General features: G+C 34.3%; 1 protein-coding gene across 5 annotated transcripts in view; it reads right to left on the bottom strand.

Annotated features, from left to right (window-relative positions):
- The window catches only part of LOC138715318 (serine protease gd-like), a 371,579-nt gene that overhangs the window by 108,623 nt on the left and 241,033 nt on the right, over positions 1-21,923 (bottom strand). The window lies entirely within an intron of this gene.

Below are 21,923 nucleotides of genomic sequence, written 5' to 3'. Positions count from 1 at the left end.
ATTTACATTGCAAAAAAAAAAAAAAACCAGTGTCTCCAACAGAGTGTAATACGGAAAGTCGCCAAAAAGTAGTTGTAAAGTCGCTAGATTTCTCATTATCAACAAAGAAAGATTAAATTTTGTCACTATGGGGTGCTAAAAAGGTCACTAAATCCCTATTTAAGCAATATAAAAGTTAAAAGAAATTGTTGTTGAAAAAGAGTTAAAGTCGCTAGATTGGCAACACTGAACAAACCTGTATAACATGGTCCGCGCATCACGTATTTCACCTGTTTATGCGATGTTGCCAAATCCTTTTCACGTGAACTTAGATAGCATTTGAACCAATGTAATTTGATCGCAGAAAAGTTTTATACAATAGAAGAAGTGTCTGAACTCGGTTTACTTTTCGATCTTCGATCAAAATTGATCTTTAGTCAGGGAGTTTTATACAATTGGGCCTTACTACGTGGGTGAAAAAGAGCCAATTGATGGTGTTTTATTGTGTTGTGAGAAATGGAATCTGTTCAGATGGATACGTTCTTACTAATGTAACTTCAATTACAAGTTTGTAAAGTATTAAGCATTACAATTGAAAAAATTTTTTTAAGTTCTCCAAATATTTTTTTATTTTTATTGGGTTATTTTACGATGCTGTATCAACATCTAGGTTATTTAGCGTCTGAATGAAATGAAGGTGATAATGCCTGTGAAATGAGTCCGGGGCCCAGCACCGAAAGTTACCCAGCATTTGCTCGTATTGGGTTGAGGGAAAACCCCGGATAAAACCTCAACCAGGTAACTTGCCCCGACCGGGATTCGAACCCGGGCCACCTAGTTTCGCGGCCATACGCGCTGACCGTTACTCCACAGATGTGGGCTTTCTCCAAATATAACATGAGTTTTAGCATAGCCGGTCGCGTCCGGTTACAACAATTATTTTACCGTTTAATACAGCTTCATTTAGAGTATTGAATCCTTGTTTTAAAGTTTGCGCGTTCTTGCGCATTTATCAGTAAAGTGGACTCTCCTAAGTTCGACAAAACAGTACTGAAAGTTCAGTCCAATAAGGGTAGTGGGTGTGACAGGTGAAATGAATACGAATTCTTATTGGTTATCCATCAACAAATACAGTACTGTACTTGCATTTCCTGCCCTCCCCGAGACTTGTGTATGCGCTTCTAGTGCCACAGTGGGTTTCGACAGTTCCGTCTCACAAAGGGCACAATTCTCAAATAGAAAAACAAGAGTTCATTAATTTAAAATCAGTGATTAAATATGGATGTCTTCATCAATAAAATATTATATTTTCCTTTAACAAAAGTATCACTACAAAACACAGAACCAATTCCCATTCAAACGGCAAACCTATTTCTTAGTGCCCGTATAGGGGCGTGTCTAATTCTCCTACGTAAGCCACTCTAGGAATGTCAAACTTGATTTCTGTCGAACTTAAGAGCTTCCACTGTAATTAATTTTTTTCAGTGGTGGGACATACGGTAACTTTTGATTATTTGGCTTAACAGCAAAAAAGAATCATGGAATAAGGAAATTTTTAATCACTTGTGAGCGTTTTAGGCCTACAAAATTATTCACATGACATCGAACAACAGGTTAAAAATACATTGGACACATTCTTATCTAACCTTAACAAACGCGCAGTGAATCGGAACGCAAATCACTAGCTGGACAAAATTAATAACTTCTCGCATTCCAACGAATTGTTACGAAATTTTGTACATTACCTTATAGGTGGCACACATGTTTTGTGTAAAAACTCTGATTACGTTTGCACAAGAAAAATTATCCCTTTATAGCGGATGCATTTAAACAAAATTAATAACTTCTCCCCTATCTAACATATTTTTATGAAACTTTATACAGAATTTACAGATGGAATATTTTATTTTTTGTCTACAAAGTCTGATTATGTTTCATAAGAGGAACTGCCCCTTTATAGTGATGCAGTGTAAATGTCCGATTATTAAAGAGTCCTCTGAAGTTAAGTATTAGGCATAATTTTCGATAATCATTTAAAATGGAAGCAACACATTAATTACTTTTGTAATAAATTACGTAAAATAGTATATTATTTTGTTTTATTGAGGAATTACTTGTCAATAAGTTTATTACGTAAAATATATTTAACTTTATTTCAATCGGTAATTATGTATGGAATTATAGGATGGGGTAGCTCATTTAAATCCAATTTTAATCCACTTTATTTATTACAAAAGAAAATAATTAAAATATGAAGAGTTCGCGGGAAAAATAATGAATGTCACAGTTTTGTTAAGGTTCATGTCATTATCTAATTCAATGGATCACTACGAAATTTAATGTTGTTCTTATGAAAAATGGTAAAAAGGAGAATTATCACCATGAACACAGTAATTCTTTCCTTTATTTTGTATAGAAACAGCACTACATCTTGCAGTTATAGACTCAATTAGATCGTTATCTAATCCTTAACAGAAATGTGACATTCATCGTTTTTCCCGCGAACTCTCATATGTCTTCATAAACCTATTAATTTTCCATCTCAAAATTTGTTTCTAGACTTTAATGTACTTAACGTAAGACAAATTTATTATATTGTATTAATAAAATTCATACACAAAAATCGAAATAATTTTGAATTGTATTCTCATAGTTATGAAACAAAAGGTATGAATTCTTTAAGACTGTTTGAACCAAAATGCAACACTGTTACAGTATTTAATCATAGTAGTAATTTAGGCCCAAGAATATATAACAAATTTATATTTAAATATCCCAATCTTGTCAATTCGAATAGTTCTAGTATTAAATTAAAAAAGTTATGTATGGATTTTATAAAAATTGAAAAATTGTAAATTTAAATTTACATGCTATAATTGCAAATTGTATTGTATAATTATTAATTATAATTTTATTGTATAATTATTAATTTCAATTCAGGAATCCGCCCCTGAGCACGAGTTCTACTCTTTCAGGGGCGAGCTAAAGTTTCTCTGTATATTTTATATTTTATGTTACAATTATTGGCAAAATAATAAATAAATAAATAAATAAATAAATAAATAAATAAATAAATAAATAAATAAATAAATAAATAAATAAATAAATAAATAAATGTATTGTCTTCGCGTTATGAGTTGGCGCGGGGAATAGATAGGCGGGACGGGGGAACTTTATGCTACACTCTGACCTGAAAACTTCAGTCCACTTACTTGGCAACAAGGGAACGAAGTCAAACATAAAAGATTCCGCATCTTCGGTGTTGTCGCTATGACTATCATTGTCACATTTTTCAAAATTGTTGGAGTATCATCTGTCCATGATAATCGTCTGTTTATGTTCCAGACGTGTATATTAACTCGAATTTCTCAACAAAGCCATTAGCCCCACCGCCCCCACCCTGATGGACAACAATGGGTCTTCTGGACATATTTATGGTAGTCAAAACTCCCGTAACATTTTTATCGTGCCAGCACTTGGGAAAATGAAATTGGTAGGCTTATCTATCCTCATCTCGTCCAGATACAAAATCGGTTTTTCCACTTCTCTAAGCTTTCTTATTCTAATTTACAGTGTTTTCCTCTTCAATAATTTTTTTTCTCGATGCACATTTCTTCCACCTGAAATCCTTTGCCTTCAGTATTCGTCTTAATGTTGTCTTTCATTTCAAATCAATTATCTCTTGTAGCAGGGGTAAAAGTATGTTGCAGTTTGGCACTACTTTTTTTACTTGGTTATTTAACGACACTGTAATAACTACTAGCTTCTTCAGTGTCGATTGAATTGATGATGGCGAGATGGTATTTGGCGAAATGAAACCAAATATTCGCCATAGATTACTTGACATTCGCCTTAGGCTGATAAAACCTCGAAAAAAGCCCAACCAGATAGCAAAAGGGCTTAGAACAGACCAGGACAGGATACAGCACTGTGACGTCACCTCTCTCCGCTCTGCCGTCTCGCATTCGACATCTGTGCAAGGTCTATGAAGTGTGGACAACAGTTTGCAGGAGGGTGGAGAAGGTATTTGGCGTGCAGGTAGCAGTGATTTAGGCGATAAATAAAAGTGATCTGCGTTCACAACACAGTTTAATGCCTGGATATCCCAATGGTAATGTTAACTCAATTGCACATCTTGTGTACTGATTATAAATAATTCAATTTTTGCTCTATTATGAGAAAATCAATCTATAGCAAAGACAGTCTCATATGCTGGACACTTTCCTGTATCTAATAGTCACGTAGTATTTCATTTCAGTTAATTTGGCGAAACAAATATATAGTAAAATAATACAAGTTTTTATTACGCACGTTCATTTGTACGTCAAGATATCCTTTATTTATAATGACTGGAATCACATAACGTGTTTAAAAATAATTAGAAATAATTAAACCTTTGCTGTATGCCTGGATATCCCAATGGTAATGTTAACTCAATTGCACATCTTGTGTACTGATTATAAATAATTCAATTTTTGCTCTATTATGAGAAAATCAATCTATAGCAAAGACAGTCTCATATGCTGGACACTTTCCTGTATCTAATAGTCACGTAGTATTTCATTTCAGTTAATTTGGCGAAACAAATATATAGTAAAATAATACAAGTTTTTATTACGCACGTTCATTTGTACGTCAAGATATCCTTTATTTATAATGACTGCAATCACACAACGTGTTTAAAAATAATTAGAAATAATTAAACCTTTGCTGTATGCCTGGATATCCCAATGGTAATGTTAACTCAATTGCACATCTTGTGTACTGATTATAAATAATTCAATTTTTGCTCTATTATGAGAAAATCAATCTATAGCAAAGACAGTCTCATATGCTGGACACTTTCCTGTATCTAATAGTCACGTAGTATTTCATTTCAGTTAATTTGGCGAAACAAATATATAGTAAAATAATACAAGTTTTTATTACGCACGTTCATTTGTACGTCAAGATATCCTTTATTTATAATGACTGCAATCACACAACGTGTTTAAAAATAATTAGAAATAATTAAACCTTTGCTGTATTTTATGAAAAAATACATACAAACTACATTTTCTTTTCTCTGTAATTTGGAAGAAGGCACAGAACGGTTATGTTGACATTTTCTGCATTTTTTGTTTCTTTTTTCTTTAACTAATTCATCCATATTGGGACATAATGACTGGGCAATATATAATTAAGACTGCATGTTAGGTTGTGATCTTACAAGGTACTTCTTGATTTAGGTGTAGCAAGTTTCATAACAGAAAAAATTGTTCGTATACAACCATACGAACCAAACATACATAATACCTGTGCAGCAAATGCATACAATCTCGGGAATCTGGCTTGGTAGAAATTCCTGTTAAAGTCAACCAAGTCCTTCTTGTGTTTATATTTGTCCTTCAACAAATAGTCACATTGTAAATTTAACAGTTCCAATTGGTACCTGCTAGGAAGGGGTTGCAAAGAGCTGAAATATAGTAGAAACTGTTCTACATCTTGAATCTTCGACTCAACTGGCGAAGAATATCTTGTAGAATTTGCACATATTCTTGTGAGAGACTAATGTCCGGATCACGCACTTGCGATAACTTTGAAAAATGCACAGTTTCCAGCCAGCAATTGATTTACCCATAGAGCCCATGACAATTTCAACGCTTCAACTTTGTAGTATATATCTGTTACGATGAGACCCTTGGTCTGAAGTGAGGTATTTAAATAGTTTAAGTGATCTATTAAACCCGCATGGAAAGCCAAGTCACAAATTCAGGTATTTTCTTGCAACTCGGGGACAGGCTGATTTAGACTAGTCATGAATAATTCTATTTCTTCTCTTAACTCAAAGAAACGCCGTTTATGTAGGCAACTTTGCATTACGATGCTCTCACCTGACGTCACACGAAATGAGGGATGTGCTCTTCCCCCACAAACATCACACAGCCTGAAACTGTCTTCTGCTGGCTTAGAATATATATGAAAGGGGTTCATAAGCCGAATTAAGTGTAATCTGTCAAGAAGCTTCTCGTACCTACCAGATGAGCGCTACAAGCAACCAAAAACTTGCGGGAAAATAAAGATTTCTCTTCACTTCCCCTCTGTAGTAGTATTATTATTTACAATTTCAAGAAGCCGATAATTACTTACACCTCCACGTGAATTATTTACAAATTCTCTCCGTTATATTACTATTTATATCAATGTTCGAAATGTAACCACCCTATTAAAATTATTTATTTATTTATTTATTTATTTATTTTGGAATAAATATCTTAAGCCAACATCATCAGGATTTTCAGAACGTGATGTGCCAGGAAGTGAAGGTAGGAAGAGGGCTGTGAAATATGAAATGAATTAGACATGACCGACCAAATCTGTTGTGGTGAGAATGCATTAAATTTATTTAGGTAACAATATTTTTTTTTCATAAACATACAAGATATTTTGTTACAATTAACTTCCACTGTTTTATAACAATACAGAAAAGATTTCATGATCCTAAGTTCGCTATTAGTACAATAATAGAATTAATATAATATAATTAACACCACAGGAAAGTGTAAAAAAATCATATGCATAATTAAGTCTTTTGGAAATCAGAGATTATTCCATGAAAAAATATTTAAAGTCAGTTTATTTCATTTTATTAAATGTCTAGATTTATCATTAGAGTTATTATTCTGTTATGAAGAAAATAATTTCAAATCATCCTCAGTAGAAATCGGAGTCTGCAATGCTGTATCCTTATTGTCTTGTACAAATAAATGAGGCGTTCAGAGCTAAAGTGGATCAAGTCCATGAGCCGTAGTTTTGAGATAATAGGACTTAAAGTTAACCTGCTCTAGTGGATTATCTAATTTCACTAGCAATAATTTTATTGCTCCATTCTCAAATTCTAGATTTATAAAATATAAACAATTGTGATGTTAATTGATGCAACGCTTTGGTGACTTGATCCACTATGGCTCAGAACATCGTGAACAAAATAATAACTAGTCAACAAATTTTAACTTTTTGTCTGTCACAGAAATGAAATCAGCTGATTTTTACTAAATCGACCCTACTGATTACGAAAATGGCAGCGAAAAATCTGTAACACGTAACATTTTTGTGTGACAGAAGGGGAAGTATTTTGACTTAAAAAAACGTTTTCGCGCATTTCAAAATACGTAATTACAACAGTGAAAATAAATAAATTCCTAAGATACAAAATTTATACACAAAATACACTGACGTTTCACAGAAAAATAGTAACGCTACATAAATAATAATTACAATAAGAAAAAATAGCATTATGTTCCTTTTTCCTCTTCAAAATAGGCTTTTACTTCATTAATTTAAAACTGGATCAAATTAACTATAATTTCTCAAGGTTTATAAATTAAATTGATTAAAATCTCAAATCAAATAGCTTAGGAGCCCTACATTGAAGTAAACAACCATATACAGACTTCAAACTAGATTTTAAAAATGTATTTAGTTACTTACAGTTATTTTTTCCTCTTGTAGTTTGAGTCACCTTCTCTGAACAAAAACCAACAGTAGTCCCCCATCATAATAGAATCCCACCTACCTTGATATCGTTGTTCCATCCTGTGTATATCTTGATGAAATCTTTCCCCTTGTTCATCGCTTACAGCTTCTAAGTTCTCTGGGAAAAAGTCCAGATGGGAATGTAGGAAATGTATTTTCAATGACATTCGACAACCAAGCTTCTTGTAACTATGCAGGAGTTCTTGTACAAGCTGTTGGTAATTGTCAGCCTTATTATTACCTAAAAACCCACTAACAACACTTCCAAAGGCATTCCAAGCTTCTAGTTCCTCAACACTTAATTTTTTTCGAAGCCCTCATCTTTCAAAAGTTTCCTAATTTGAGGGCCAACAAAAATTCCTTCTTTCACTTTAGCCTCACTGAGTTTCGAAAACATATTCCTTATATATGCAAAACCTTCTCCATTTTTATCCATAGCTTTAACGAAATTCTTCATTAACCAAGCTTGATATGTAAAGGAGGAAGCAGTACTTTTTCCGGTTTCACTAAAGGGACATGCTTGATATTACGTGACCGCCAACAGTGTGTTTCACTTGATAATCAATTCTCCCAATGGAGATGCACAAAGGCGGGAGTGCCGCAGGGCTCCGTATTAGGTCCACTACTTTTCTCTATCTACATTAATGACGTATCAAAGAACTTACAGTATTGCCGATATCACCTCTATGCCGACGACCTACAACTTTACATACATTCCAGACCCAATACGATCAATGAATCGATTGATAAGTTAAATTGTGACCTAGCCACTGTCTCCACTTGGGCGGCAAATTTCGGACTCGCACTTAATCCAAGTAAGACTCAAGCCATAATTATTGGACATAAGCGTTTAGTTAACTCCCTTAATAACAGTAATCATTCAGTTGTTACTCTTAACAACACGCTAATCCCTTATTCATCTGTCGTAAAAAATCTTGGCTTCTTTTTTGATAATAATCTAAGTTGGAATTTTCAAGTTAAAGAAACGATAAAAAAAATCTGTTCCTCCATTCACTGTTTGAGTCGCTTGAGAAACTTCTTGCCCCAGCAACTAAAACTTACCCTAGTGCAAACCCTAGTAACGCCGCACTTCGATTATTGTGACGTTTTGTTAAGTGACCTAAGTTCTGAATTGTCAGTCAAGTTACAGCGAGCTCAGAATATGTGCGTCAGATACGTGTGCAACATCCGACGGTATGATCACATATCACCGTCCTTCGCAAGTCTCTCGTGGCTCCGACTTAAAGAACGTAGAACTTTACACTCTTTGTCTTTACTCTTTCGAATTCTGCACACTTCAACACCAAATTACCTTTCGTCTCGTTTCTCTTATCTATACTCTAACCACGACGTAAATACCAGATCACTTATCTGTGGCACGCTAAGTATACCTCTTCATAGAAAATCTTGTTATTCATCATCTTTTACAATATCCACCTCGCGTCAATGGAATTCCTTGTCACAAAGTATTAGGGGCTGCAAGACAATAAACACCTTTAAGAACAGCTTAAAAGATAACCTTATTAGCATTTCACTCCAATCATACTGATTTAAACTATCACTGACTACATTGTTACTTTTTTCTTTAGACATCATCCTGATTGTGCTGTATTTTAATTGTCTCGTAATAATCTCTTTCTATTATCTAATATTATTTGAAATATATTAACATTCTATGTATTTTAGTTTAATTCTGCTACACAGTTTATTTCAGTGTTTAATTAATAGTTCATAGTATTTTGTTGTTTAATTTGTAAATAACTTTTGTATACATGTAACTCTCATCTCAATCAAATTGTTGGATTCTTTGTAAGTTCATGCATATGTATATACACTTTTTGCTGGTTGAGTGGAAGAGAAGGCCTTACGGCCTTAACTCTGCCAGCTAAAATAAATCATTATTATTATTATTATTATGTTCTCCTGGGACATTGCTTTCTCTGGGAAGCCAGTCTTTTTCAGTCGCTCTACTATCTCACAAACAGAGAAAGCAACAGTATTTTGTGAATCCACCCTGAAGTCCGAGCAATAAGGCGAAAGTTTTCAAATCTCCACAGAGTTGCCAGCAGTATGTTTTATATTGGACTGCATTGGACTGACAAATTTGTATAAGTTTCCTTCATATCCACTGCATACGCCACTGGAATTGATGGTTTAGCGTTTCCATTGTGCAATAACACTGCTTTTAAACTTATTTTGGAAGAATCTATGAATAACCTCCATTCCTCTGGGATGTGCTGAAATCCTAGTTCTTCCATTAAGCCATCTAAGTTATATTTACACACACGCACATAGAATTCTTCATTATAAAATTAAAATACTTCGAAAACCGTTCATGTCCCTTCCTGTACAATGAACTTCTAGTATCTGGTGCTAGCAGGTTCCATTGTTGCAGTCTAGACCCTAAAATCTCAGCTTGTTGTTTAGTGAGATTACGATCTCTTATTAAGTCGTTCAGTTCACATTGTTGAATTAAATGGGGTTCTTTATGATGTTCTGGACTGGAAGAACAAATTCCTCCAATTGCGAAGGAGGATTAGGAATTGGGAGTTTTAGTCCATGTGGTACAGGTCTTATTGCAGATGGAACATTAGGATATTCAATTTTAAATCTTGTTTTCTTTGAAAATCCCGTAATCTTTGTTAAACAGAAATAACAGTCTTCTGCATGGCTTGTCGGTTCACGCCAGATCATTGGAACTGCAATCGGCATACTTCGAGTCTTCTCTCCATTCATCCATTTTATCAGTTTTTAGTAACATGTTGTGCAGCACAAATGGGAAGCCCATGATTTGTCCTCATCACACACATTACATTAAAAATAGCAATAATATGCTTGGGTTAACTTATCTGATAAAGGCCGACGCTGCGATTTTGCCGTAAATTTCCACATACGTAACAAAAGCTGTCCGGCGAATTTACACACGCACGACGAGATCTTTTCATTCTGAAAAAACGTAAATGAACGCGAAGATGAACATTTAAAACCAGCGATACAACTTGTCACAACCTCAAACAATATTCAACTAATCCTAAAATACAATCTATGTCACTCTAAAAGCCCACCCTCTCAGTGCTTTCTGTTGGTCTAGCGTCATAAAGCAATAAAGTAATACAGATATATACTACCTACTACGCGCCTTATTAATGCACTCATGCATTTCAAAGAATCTATTCCTTAAAATACACTTCAAGTATATTCTGTGCAAGAATAAGTTATAAAACGTATGAATATACTGTGTAACCGTATAAATAAAGTCCATAGTTCGATACCCAAGTTCTTTGGTAAATTCATTTTTTTTTTTTTCACAATTTCCAATTTTTCTCTTAAATGGTGCGTGATGGAAAATTTTCAAGTTTAGATCCACTATCAGCACACAAAGATTGATCTAAAATGACCATTTTCACCCTTGTGACAAAAACCTTGTTGACTAGTGATAATCTGAGCCAAAAGTGACTAGTGTCACCTACCGGCGAATGCTTGGAAATTAAGACTTGATCTATTACTGCTCGAAAAAGGTCCAACTTCAGACAATCAGAAAATGAATTAAACTCAATGTATGAAAATTTGTGACTTAACCACTTTAGCTCTGAACGCCTCAAATATTGATGTTTTAAATAAGCGATTACAATGTGTTAAGCCTTGTGATGACATTGAAGGCACATACATTTTTTTTTTAAGATTAATACTTAATAGCATTATGCTAGTTTGTTCGTAATTTTCTACATTAAATTCTAGACTGTGTATGGAAATATTGGAGAGCAAGAGAGTTGATGGGTTTATTGAATGAAAAAACTCAGCATTAGTTAACAACATTAAATTTTATATGTTATTGAACATATTTAATAAGCTGCACTGATTAAAAAATTCATCCCAACCTATATCTAGCATCTACAACTGAATTTACTTCCTTTATGGTATGATTTGTCCTTTATGATATGATTTGTAGGAAGTCGTTAAAAATGTACACTGATATGCATTCGCTCTTAATTTGGAGTATTAATTAAGATTATTTAGAGATTTACTTTTGCATAATTAGAAATAAGGATGGTAGAACAAGGATGATATTCAGTACAGTAATCGGGCATTGCTGCTCAAAATAATGTTATGTTCTAGTAACAAATGAAATTGTGAAAGAGGTTAATAGTTGATGAGGGAATCTTTTAATTTCTCTGATGTTGATAATGAGATCGTGAATGCAAATCCACTATAATAATATATTGCTGGTTATATTGCTAAGAAGGCATGTGATGCTAAACAGTGTGTTAATTGTTGTGCAGCTCTTGCAGACAATGAAAAATACAAGAGGGCATAACATTTATGTTCAAGGAATATGAAAAAGTAACCGAAGATCCTCAGTTGCCATTTATTTATACACCTGCCTGTCATAACAGTGACCATATAGGTTCAGAAAACAATTAAAAAATGCATTTATTAGAATGTGTAACATTGATGACCAAAATGTTTCATAATGACTTAGAAAATCTGCTGTCACAGAATGATGTAAGAAAGCAATTTAATGAGCTTGATTCATAATAGTGTTAATTTTGATTTTCTTTCATACTCTAAGTATGACTGCAAAAATGATTTTTTTCTCACTCAATGCAAGACTCAGACAATTGAATGAAGATATGTCTTCTGATGTAAAAAAAAAGAAAACAAAAACCATCTGCACCAATAAACTGCTAACATAAAATAGCGTAAATATAATATGAAATTATATTACATAAGACTCCAGTTTATTGATGCAGAACTTCTTTCATTTTCTTTTCTTCCTTTTTGTTGTCACCACTTGACAGTTTTTCATTCATTCTCCGTAATCTTGCATGAATCTGCACTCTTGTGAACAATGAAAGCAAATATCTTTTACAATCAGAATTACAAGTAGATGCAAGGAAATCAAACAAACTTCATCCTGAATGAGGCTAGTAAATCTCTGTACTGCATTAGGCTTAGAAATCTGGTTTCCGAAGTTATTATCAAACTTATGTGTCGCCTGACGCATTACATTTATTCTTGTTGTCAAATACGTCCGTTTCCAATATGATGCATAGTGTCTTGGGGATTGGCAAAAATTAGGCCTACATTCCGTGTTTTACGGGTTTCAATGTGGACGCAAAATCGGTATGCACATACAGTATACTGGGTGTCCATTTCAAAGTGTGTCATGACGTCACTGTTGTTGGGTCACCGATTTGAAGCGAGTTTCAGTTTATATGTTAGAGAAGTTGCCTATTATTTAAGGCGTTCTTCAATCTGAACTTGAGAACGTGTACGGTATAACTTGAACGTCGTAGCAACAGATGGCGGTCTGTACGGTCTGTGTGCTACCATAACCTCTTTCGAACTGTGTTTTGCGCCGGCAAGTCGTACGCAGGGTATTTGTTATCATCGGTTGCGTACGGTAACATTCACAACACAAATCAAATGATCCGTGTCCATGTTGACCGTCGAAGTTAATGTCAACAAATACGTAAGTAATCGTCTTAACCCTCTCCCCATATCCTGACAGTACGTATTTCCAAACAGTTCACATTCCTGCCACTACCGGCGTTACCGTACGTATCGGCACGTACTCTTCAGAATGAACGCCGTACTTGCTAGCCAACTTCTCTGCCTCTTAGATTATACACCTGAGCTGCGGAAGTGTAGGAAGATTGAATTCTCTAGGCTCATCAGCTAGCCACATGACGGCATACAGCGAGCCAAGACACATTTTGAACTGAACACCCAGTATAATACAATGATTGTTTTTAGACGAATGGACTTGAATCTTGATCAAACAAGAACAACAGTCCGTGGTAAAGGTTCAATATGTATGCGTAGTAGAAAACATGGTAATTTCATAGAAACGGTGTACTAAATTGTGGATAAGGCTATAAACGAGTGGTTTTGTGTGGGATGGCACGTTGTGGCTGATGTCATAACAATATGTAGCAGAAATATAAATAAATAGGCCTACTGTATTTTTTTCAATATCGGATAAGAGTAAGCGACACTAGCGCACGAAAATTTCAGGTGATACCTTTGAATTAGTCGAGAAATTATCCAACAGATCTAACGAAGTAATGTATTCGCTATATCCAAACCTAATTCGGATTGTAATTTTGTATTTATTGGGGGGCTACCGCCCGTCCCACACTCCCCACTTGTATACTGCAGCTCCGAAACCCCCATGGCGCTTAATAGAAAATAAAAAAAACAGCATTCAAACCAATTGAGGGGTTTGCCGGAAAAAGGGCGTATACGTCAATATGGTGAATTGAGGTACAGGCAACCTAAGATTTTAAAACGCACCTGAATAAAATTTTATACAGATAGTGAACAAAATTATACATTAAATTAAAAATCTTAACGAGTACAAATGTTTTGTAGTATTTAGGCAATTTATATTATTAAATTTCCTTATATTTGTACCATATAAAACTTCGGTCTATACACCCTTTATCCATATAATGATTTGCTTAGGGGATTTAATGTAGATTTCAGATTTAAATTTCACACGGAATTGAAACAAAGATACATTTTATGACATTTATTATCTACTTCTAAAGTAATTTACATTATTTCAGATATACTGAGTAGACAGTAAGTACACAAAGCAACGTCTCTGAATATAACAGAAAAAGAAAATCTCCATTTTGTGTCAACATAAATAAATAAAATTTATTCTTTGTATAATCCTAATAACAATAAGCCGAAAAATCTGAATATTGTAACAAATCTCTTTATAGAAATATAAAATATTTCCGTCTGAATCTATGAGTTTCATAAGTTTGTTTACTCTTAAAGCAAGGACAATAATGAACATAAAAAGTAGTCAAAGGAAACAACTGGACTGACTAAATTGAACTATATACAGGGACATCATTTTATTTTTACTTCAATTTTTATTCTATCTGAGTTTTTGAATGTACTTCACTCCCACACTTTCTACTAATGAAGTTCCAACTGTCCACACAGAATCAAGGCCGCATATGGTAAACAGTACTGAGTTAGTGAGTATAGTACGTTCCAGAAATATGTTCGCGTTTTCCAGTGACGAAAGAGCTTTCAATATTGAATCATATTTTCGCACAGGTACTGTCCGTTTGCCTACGTCGCATCCCGATTTCCCCCACCTGCTTCTGCTCGTCCCTCTATAAAAGCTGGGCTGTCTTAGCTCTTTTCTGAAAACATTATTTTCTGTTAGGAATTGGACGTTTATGTAATATTATACAACTGTTTAACATAACTTAAATAAAAGGGCTTCGTTAAGTAATTAACTGTCACGTGATTTCCCCCCTTTCTACGATCCTGCGGCATAACCCATGGACAGACAGTAGATAGCATATCTGAGCAATTTTATCTGTGCGGGTAGGGCAGAAGTGAAGACTGAATTTACAGTACGGAAGGTACTCTTTTATAGAGTAGGTACAGAATTATTTCAACATGAGTTACTAGTACGAAGGACGAAACTGGCAATTTGAATTAGATGCAATACTCTATACTGCGATAATATGCACAAAAGAACTGAAGCCTGTATCGAAATGAACGGCCACCATTTTCAAAAATGTGTTTAAATATCCATATTATGATTATTTTTCAATTTAACTTCTTTCTCTATATTGCTGTAGACAGTATAATATTCACTGCATAATGAATACATTCGCATGGATAACTCAGTTCGTGAGTAAAAACACTTATTCTTAATACAGTATTGTATTTTGATTAAACAAAATCCTAATGAAAATTATCGAACTCAAAATCGTGATATTTCCTAGTTTACGTAAATGGATGAACTACTTTTCTTCCCTCCTATACCTAATAGAGTGATTTGTTTGTGTTTTACGCCAGTATCATCGAACTACGGTCGTGGAAGGGGATAGCAAACTGTGTTTCCGGTTCTCTACAGGTATAGCCAGGTTAATATTAAAAATGTTAGTAAAAATAAAATGATGTCCCTGTATAAGCATTACTACTTGGTATGCTTAGAACAAAACTAGCCAGTTCTTTTTTTCAAATTTATAATATTAACATGGTTTTATTTCAGGCAGGTGAGCACTAAAACACATTTTTGGCAAGCATTACTTTCTATATAGTCTGCACATTATAAATGCATTTTTAACAGCAAAATTAATCATATAATCAATTATCATTCACGGCAAAATCAAATGTTTACAATAAAAATGTTTCAAGCGCGATTCAAGCCCGAGCGCAACAGTGCATTGAAGCAGAAGGAGGTACCTTTGAAAATGTGCGAAAACATCGACCCCGACTTCTAGAATATTAGGTATGTATGCATACGTGAATATAAACTTTAAATTTCTCCGTTATATGCCTCTAAATGGGAGTTATTACAATGGACTCGCAGAAGTTTTTGTGAAATCAATATTCAATATTCATATTCATATGAGCTTTTTGACTCAGAACGACTTCAGAATTCATACCCTAAATTTTTTACCTTTCCTCGTGAATCACCCTGTATATATAGTCAGAACCATGTAATTTTTGTTTTATCATTCATCCTTCATTTTATATGTCCATGTCATATGCATTTAGTTTTAAATATTTTAATATGTAATCAACATGTCTCTTAACCATAATGTTTCCACACAAAGTATTCATATTCTTGTACTGTTACGTATTCTGAAGACGGCAGTTTATGTCGAAAACGTTTAACACTGTTAATGTAATATTTTGCTAATTATAGCACTGTGATTTTGATAAGCAATTTGACGGACATATCTAAACAATTATTGATGTATTTAATGTTTTCGGGCTCATAGAACTGTTGCAGTATGAAGATTACAGACCCGAATTTTGTTACAAACTATGCGGTCGGTAAATTCTGATACAGACTTCGCAAATCTACGAGTCATAAGATTACCCTGTCTTCCCAAGAAGCCGTGATGAGAATCACTGTTGCCAACATATCGCTCTACAATCTCGCTAACTTTTCAACAAAAAGTAGCTAAATCTCTACAAAGTTTGGAAAAAAAATCTCCAGAAATGTCGCTAAAAATTAATAATAAATATCACTAAATAATAATAAGAAAAACATACGTACATATGCGGAGAAAAACATCATTTCCTGTCATCATCCTCTTATGCCGAGTCTGGTTGTGTTGTTGACGGCTGTGATGTTGAGGTGGAAGTTGTGGGAACAGCTGATTGTGAATACACTGCACTTGATCCAATCATTGACACTACACTTTCTGGCAAATAAAGTGTGGAAATTTACGTCCAAGCGTTTGACCACAATTTTTTCGTGAAAAATAACACTTTTTAAATCTTATATATTAAAATTTAATAAAACCAACAAAAACTACTGCCTCATTTGCTTCACACGAACTGTAGGCACAAAATTTCAAAACTCAATTGTCTCGGGTCGGTTCGGAGCGGAAAATCTACGCGTTGCGAGAAAGTAGCAAGAATTAGCTGGCGCTACCGAGGCCGACGGCGGTATGGAATAAAGATAAATGCCAACAAGACGAAGACCATGGCCATAGGAAGAAATGTAAAGAAGGTAAACTTCCGAATTCTAAATGAGGCAGTACAGTAAATACTTGGGGTGTACTATAAGGAGTACATTAGGTGCTGCCAAGAACTCAAAAAGAGTACAGCAATGGTAAAGGGATTTTTTTATAGAAAAAAGAGATGTTCTGCGGATTTCTGGAGAAAGAACTAACAAAGAGGAGTGCTTTGTGTGGATTGTAGCATTGTATAGAACAAAAACATGGACATTACGACGAAGTGAAGAGAAGCGACTAGAAGCATTTGAAATGTGAGTTTGGAGAAGGATGGAGCATGTCAAATGTACAGTCACAATAAGAAACGAAGCTGTGCTGGAAAGAGTGGATGAAGAAAGAATGATGCTGAAACTGAGCAGAAAGAGGAAAAGGAATTGGTTGAGAAGAAACTGCCTTCTGAAGGATGCACTGGAAGGAATGGTGAACGGGAGAAGAGTTCGGGGCAGAAGAAAATACAAGATCGTAAACGACATTAAGATATATGGATCAAATGAGGAGACAAAGAGGATGGCAGAAAATAGGAAAGACTGGAGAATGCTGGGTTTGCAGTGAAAGACAGACCTGCCCATGTGCAGAACACTATGAATGAACGAATTTTTTTCTTTATTATTAGGTTTAAAGAGATAGACAAATGAGTTACAATTCGTAAAGTGCTCACATTTAAATATAGGTACAGCAGTGGTCGGAATTACTTGACTCGCATGTCAACCCCACATTACGTCAACAGGGCGGAGGGGTAAGACATGATCTCCATCCCATTAGTAATCACTTGCTCATTCAATGTTACGCAGTTTGGGTATACCGTCCCTCCTATCTTCCCCTTTGCTATGCATGCGGGCTGCACTGTATATGACGTAATCTTCGCTGACCACTGGTTTATAGTAACCATCGAAGTCATAAAATTTCACACACAACAGTTATCTGAACGTATTCAGTTAAAATAAAGTTAATCTTCAGGTTCTATACATGTTTTGACGCTATTTCCACCTAATTTTCGGTAACAAATTCTGTACTTGTAGCCTACATTCTAATAAAATTGTCTTGTATTTCTAAATTTTAAATAAATATATGGGGATATTGTTACATGACAAATATATTTCATAGTCAGGTCCACACTTCACTTTTCATCCAATAAAATTAAACATTTCACAATATTCTATCATATATTACTCTTTCATTAACATAAAATTAATTATTTTTTATTTTATTACTTGCCACAACATTAGCAATTTTCTGCGAATTAGTAATAAAATTATGAATTAAAGTGATTCATGAATTTATACCAATCAATTGTTTGTCACTAATGAATATTCCATAATTAAGCTATCAGTCATATTTGTCAGTTTATTCTGCACGACACAACAAATTCACGAAGAAAATCCTCCGAAATTAGCGTCTATAATTATTAGTTAATTGTGATGAAATTTAAAGTCAATTTACAAAAGACAAAACAGTGGTAAGCTTCTAACAAAGCAATGCTGATATAAGAACTAGCTATTTTTCACTTTATCACAACTCTCACTTCGAACTGTAACAAACTAAAATTAAGTCAAACTACAGGGATTTGTGTGTGTCGCGTGTGTAAAGAATGACAAATGTTTCCATATCAATCATTCGTAATAATAAATATCTCACAATGCCGGCTGTTTCTATGGAAACTTCAAGACAAACGTAAGCTGAGGTGTGATGTTCATGAAAGACAATCAAGCAAGATCGCTAATTTCATGTTATAGAAGGTGAGTTACCACTCATCCCACTCAACTCTCTCCATGGGGCTACATTAGAGTTCCTCACATTATTAAATTCTAGTTACGATCGGGTATCGGTAAACCACCGCCGCCATCTTGACTTAGACCACGCGGCCTACTCCGGTCCAACATTCTTCACCTTCCTAAACTACATTTAGGCTGATACTTCCAGTACTGCATTCGGAAGGCTATGACTGTCCAGTCTCTATCCCTTACTTTTAAATTTGAAGGATCCACGCAAAAAACATGCTAATTCACTAATCTTAAATTTTACAGGGTAGCTTTTCCAATTCACTGCGGGCTGAAGCAGGGAGATGCATTGTCACCTTTACTTTTTAACTTTGCTCTAGAATATGCCATTAGGAAAGTTCAGGATAACACAAAGGGTTTGGAATTGAACGGGTTACATCAGCTTCTTGTCTATGCGGATGACGTGAATATGTTAGGAGAAAATCCACAAACGATTAGGGAAAACACGGAAATTCTACTTGAAGCAAGTAAAGCGATAGGTTAGGAAGTAAATCCCGAAAAGACTAAGTATATGATTATGTCTCGTGACCAGAGTATTGTACGAAATGGAAATATAAAAATTGGAGATTTATCCTTCGAAGAGGTGGAAAAAAATTCAAATATCTTGGAGCAACAGTAACAAATATAAATGACACTCAGGAGGAAATTAAACGCAGAATAAATATGGGAAATGCTTGTTATTATTCGGCTGAGAAACTTTTGTCATCTAGTCTGCTGTCAAAAAATCTGAAAGTTAGAATTTATAAAACAGTTATATTACCGGCTGTTCTATATGGTTGTGAAGCTTGGACTCTCACTTTGAGAGAGGAACAGAGATTAAGGGTGTTTGAGAATAAGGTTCTTAGGAAAATATTTGGGGCTAAGAGGGATAAAGTTACAGGAGAATGGACAAAGTTACACAACGCAGAGTTGCACGCATTGTATTCTTCATCTGACATAATTAGGAACATTAAATCCAGACGCTTGAGATGGGCAGGGCATGTAGCACGTATGGGCGAATCAAGAAATGCATATAGAGTGTTAGTTGGGAGGCCGGCGGGAAAAAGACCTTTGGAGACGCCGAGACGTAGATGGGAAGATAATATTAAAATGGATTTGAGGGAGGTGGGATATGACGGTAGAGACTGGATTAATCTTGCTCAGGATAGGGACCAATGGCGGGCTTATGTGAGGGCGGCAATGAACCTCCGGGTTCCTTAAAAGCCAATAAGTAAGTAAGTAAGCATTTCTTAACATTAATACACTGATAGGACATCATTGGTTGTCCTTAGAGATGTATTTCAGACCTGGCTGGCCCAGGCAGCGTCAAGATATATTTTTCGAGGAGAGTTGGCACCAGGACACTTTTTTTTCATCCTATTTTTTTTTCTTTTGCCAAAAGTTGTGTTTTATTCATAGTTAAACATTTTCACAGTGAAATGTACTCCGCAGACCCAACAACCTAGATTTGATTCCATATATTTTCGTCTTACATTACGTAAGTATTCCTGCGTAAATGGTAGCCTGATATTAATAAATATTAAGAAAATCAATATAAAATAAAATAATAAATATTCTCGTAAATATCGCAAAAATAACAATAAATACTATAAGAATACAATCAATTTTGTCTATACAGTAATAAAAATGTAAAGTAAACCTGCACTAAAAAAGATTAATAAAAAATTGTTGGTGGTGGTGACGACATAAACAACAACTACCAATACTACTGAAATTCCAGAACCAGGGCACATTTTGCTTACAAATACATCACTCGTTCTGCTCTGCCCCAGGCGGGCGCAGTGGTGTCTCGACGCTCGTCCAATACCAAGACGATAAATAGTTCCAAATCAAAAAATGCCGCAATGGTGACAAGAACTTGATAAAAATAAAAAAGCCTTCCGTATATATTTATACAGTTATGATATATTTGGACTATAGTCAATCACGTGTTCACATTTAGGCACTTGAATTCAAATCTCTACAAGAATTCCTACTAAGTCAACATATAACCATTACCTACCTAATGGAACAAACACAACACGGAACAGATGCATTATAGGACCCACCCCGAGTATTCCATAGTATCGATTATATATTATATAGTTTCGATTATTATATCAAGTATGCCATCTTAACAACACTAAAGCATACTACAAACATGTATCATTTAATAAAACCAACAACAATGAAATTAAGCGCATATTAGTCACCTTTCTTATACAATATATTGTATTTTATTCAAAATAAAGTTAATGAAACAAACCAAAGCTAAATTTAAAACATTTTACAGCAAATTTAATATGGTCCACGTAAAATACTAATTTTACTCCATTTACGCTGCATTTTTAGCCCTGAGAAAACACTAGTCTTTCTAAAAACATATTTTCCCTGTACCAAAAAATGTAAATAAAAAATTGTTTTAAAAATTATTTTCCCTGGATTAAAAAAATTAAATAAAAAATTGTTTTAAAAATTATCATTTTACCATGGACCTCAGTGGAGATGTTCCGTTTCATTTTCTCCATTATCCAAGTGATTTCACAAAGTACTAGGATACGGTGTTTCTTTGTTTATCATTTAATACCTTGCAATTTCCGAAGACATCTCCTCATGAGTGCATCTCGTTTACTTTTATATTTCTTCAAACTCATTCCGGAATTACATGTTTCACAGAACATTTGGCTCTTAAATAAACCACAATCATATAAAAAACATGGAACATATTTATATTCATGCATAAACCAAGTAAAAAGGTTCGCTTTATAATTCCATAATTTCAAATTCTAGGTTACATTTTATGCCAACAGGAAGAATTTGATCCACTTCTTTTTGATATTTAACTACAGCATTCGAAATTGCTTCCATGATTAAAATCAAACTAATTACAACAATATTCGTTGGTTGCCAACATAATAAAAACGATATATATCGATAATTTAATTGATCGAAACACTACTTCCGTTGACATTTTTCTCTGGCTTTGCATATTCTTATATTTAGGGTGGGTCCTGTAATGCATCTGTTCCCACAACACTTCTAGACACTTATTTTACAGAATAAAAGACTGGTTAAATAATAAGTTGCCCTAATATGATTCCAGAGTTATTTTAAGCGCGTAGAACTTGCAGCCCAAATAAAATAACATATTTAGTTCAAA

The sequence above is a fragment of the Periplaneta americana genome, chromosome 15 (assembly GCF_040183065.1).
Source record: "Periplaneta americana isolate PAMFEO1 chromosome 15, P.americana_PAMFEO1_priV1, whole genome shotgun sequence".
Taxonomy (NCBI): domain Eukaryota; kingdom Metazoa; phylum Arthropoda; class Insecta; order Blattodea; family Blattidae; genus Periplaneta; species Periplaneta americana.
Note: the sequence above shows the minus strand (reverse complement) of the source record. Positions and strands in the feature narration are given on the sequence as shown.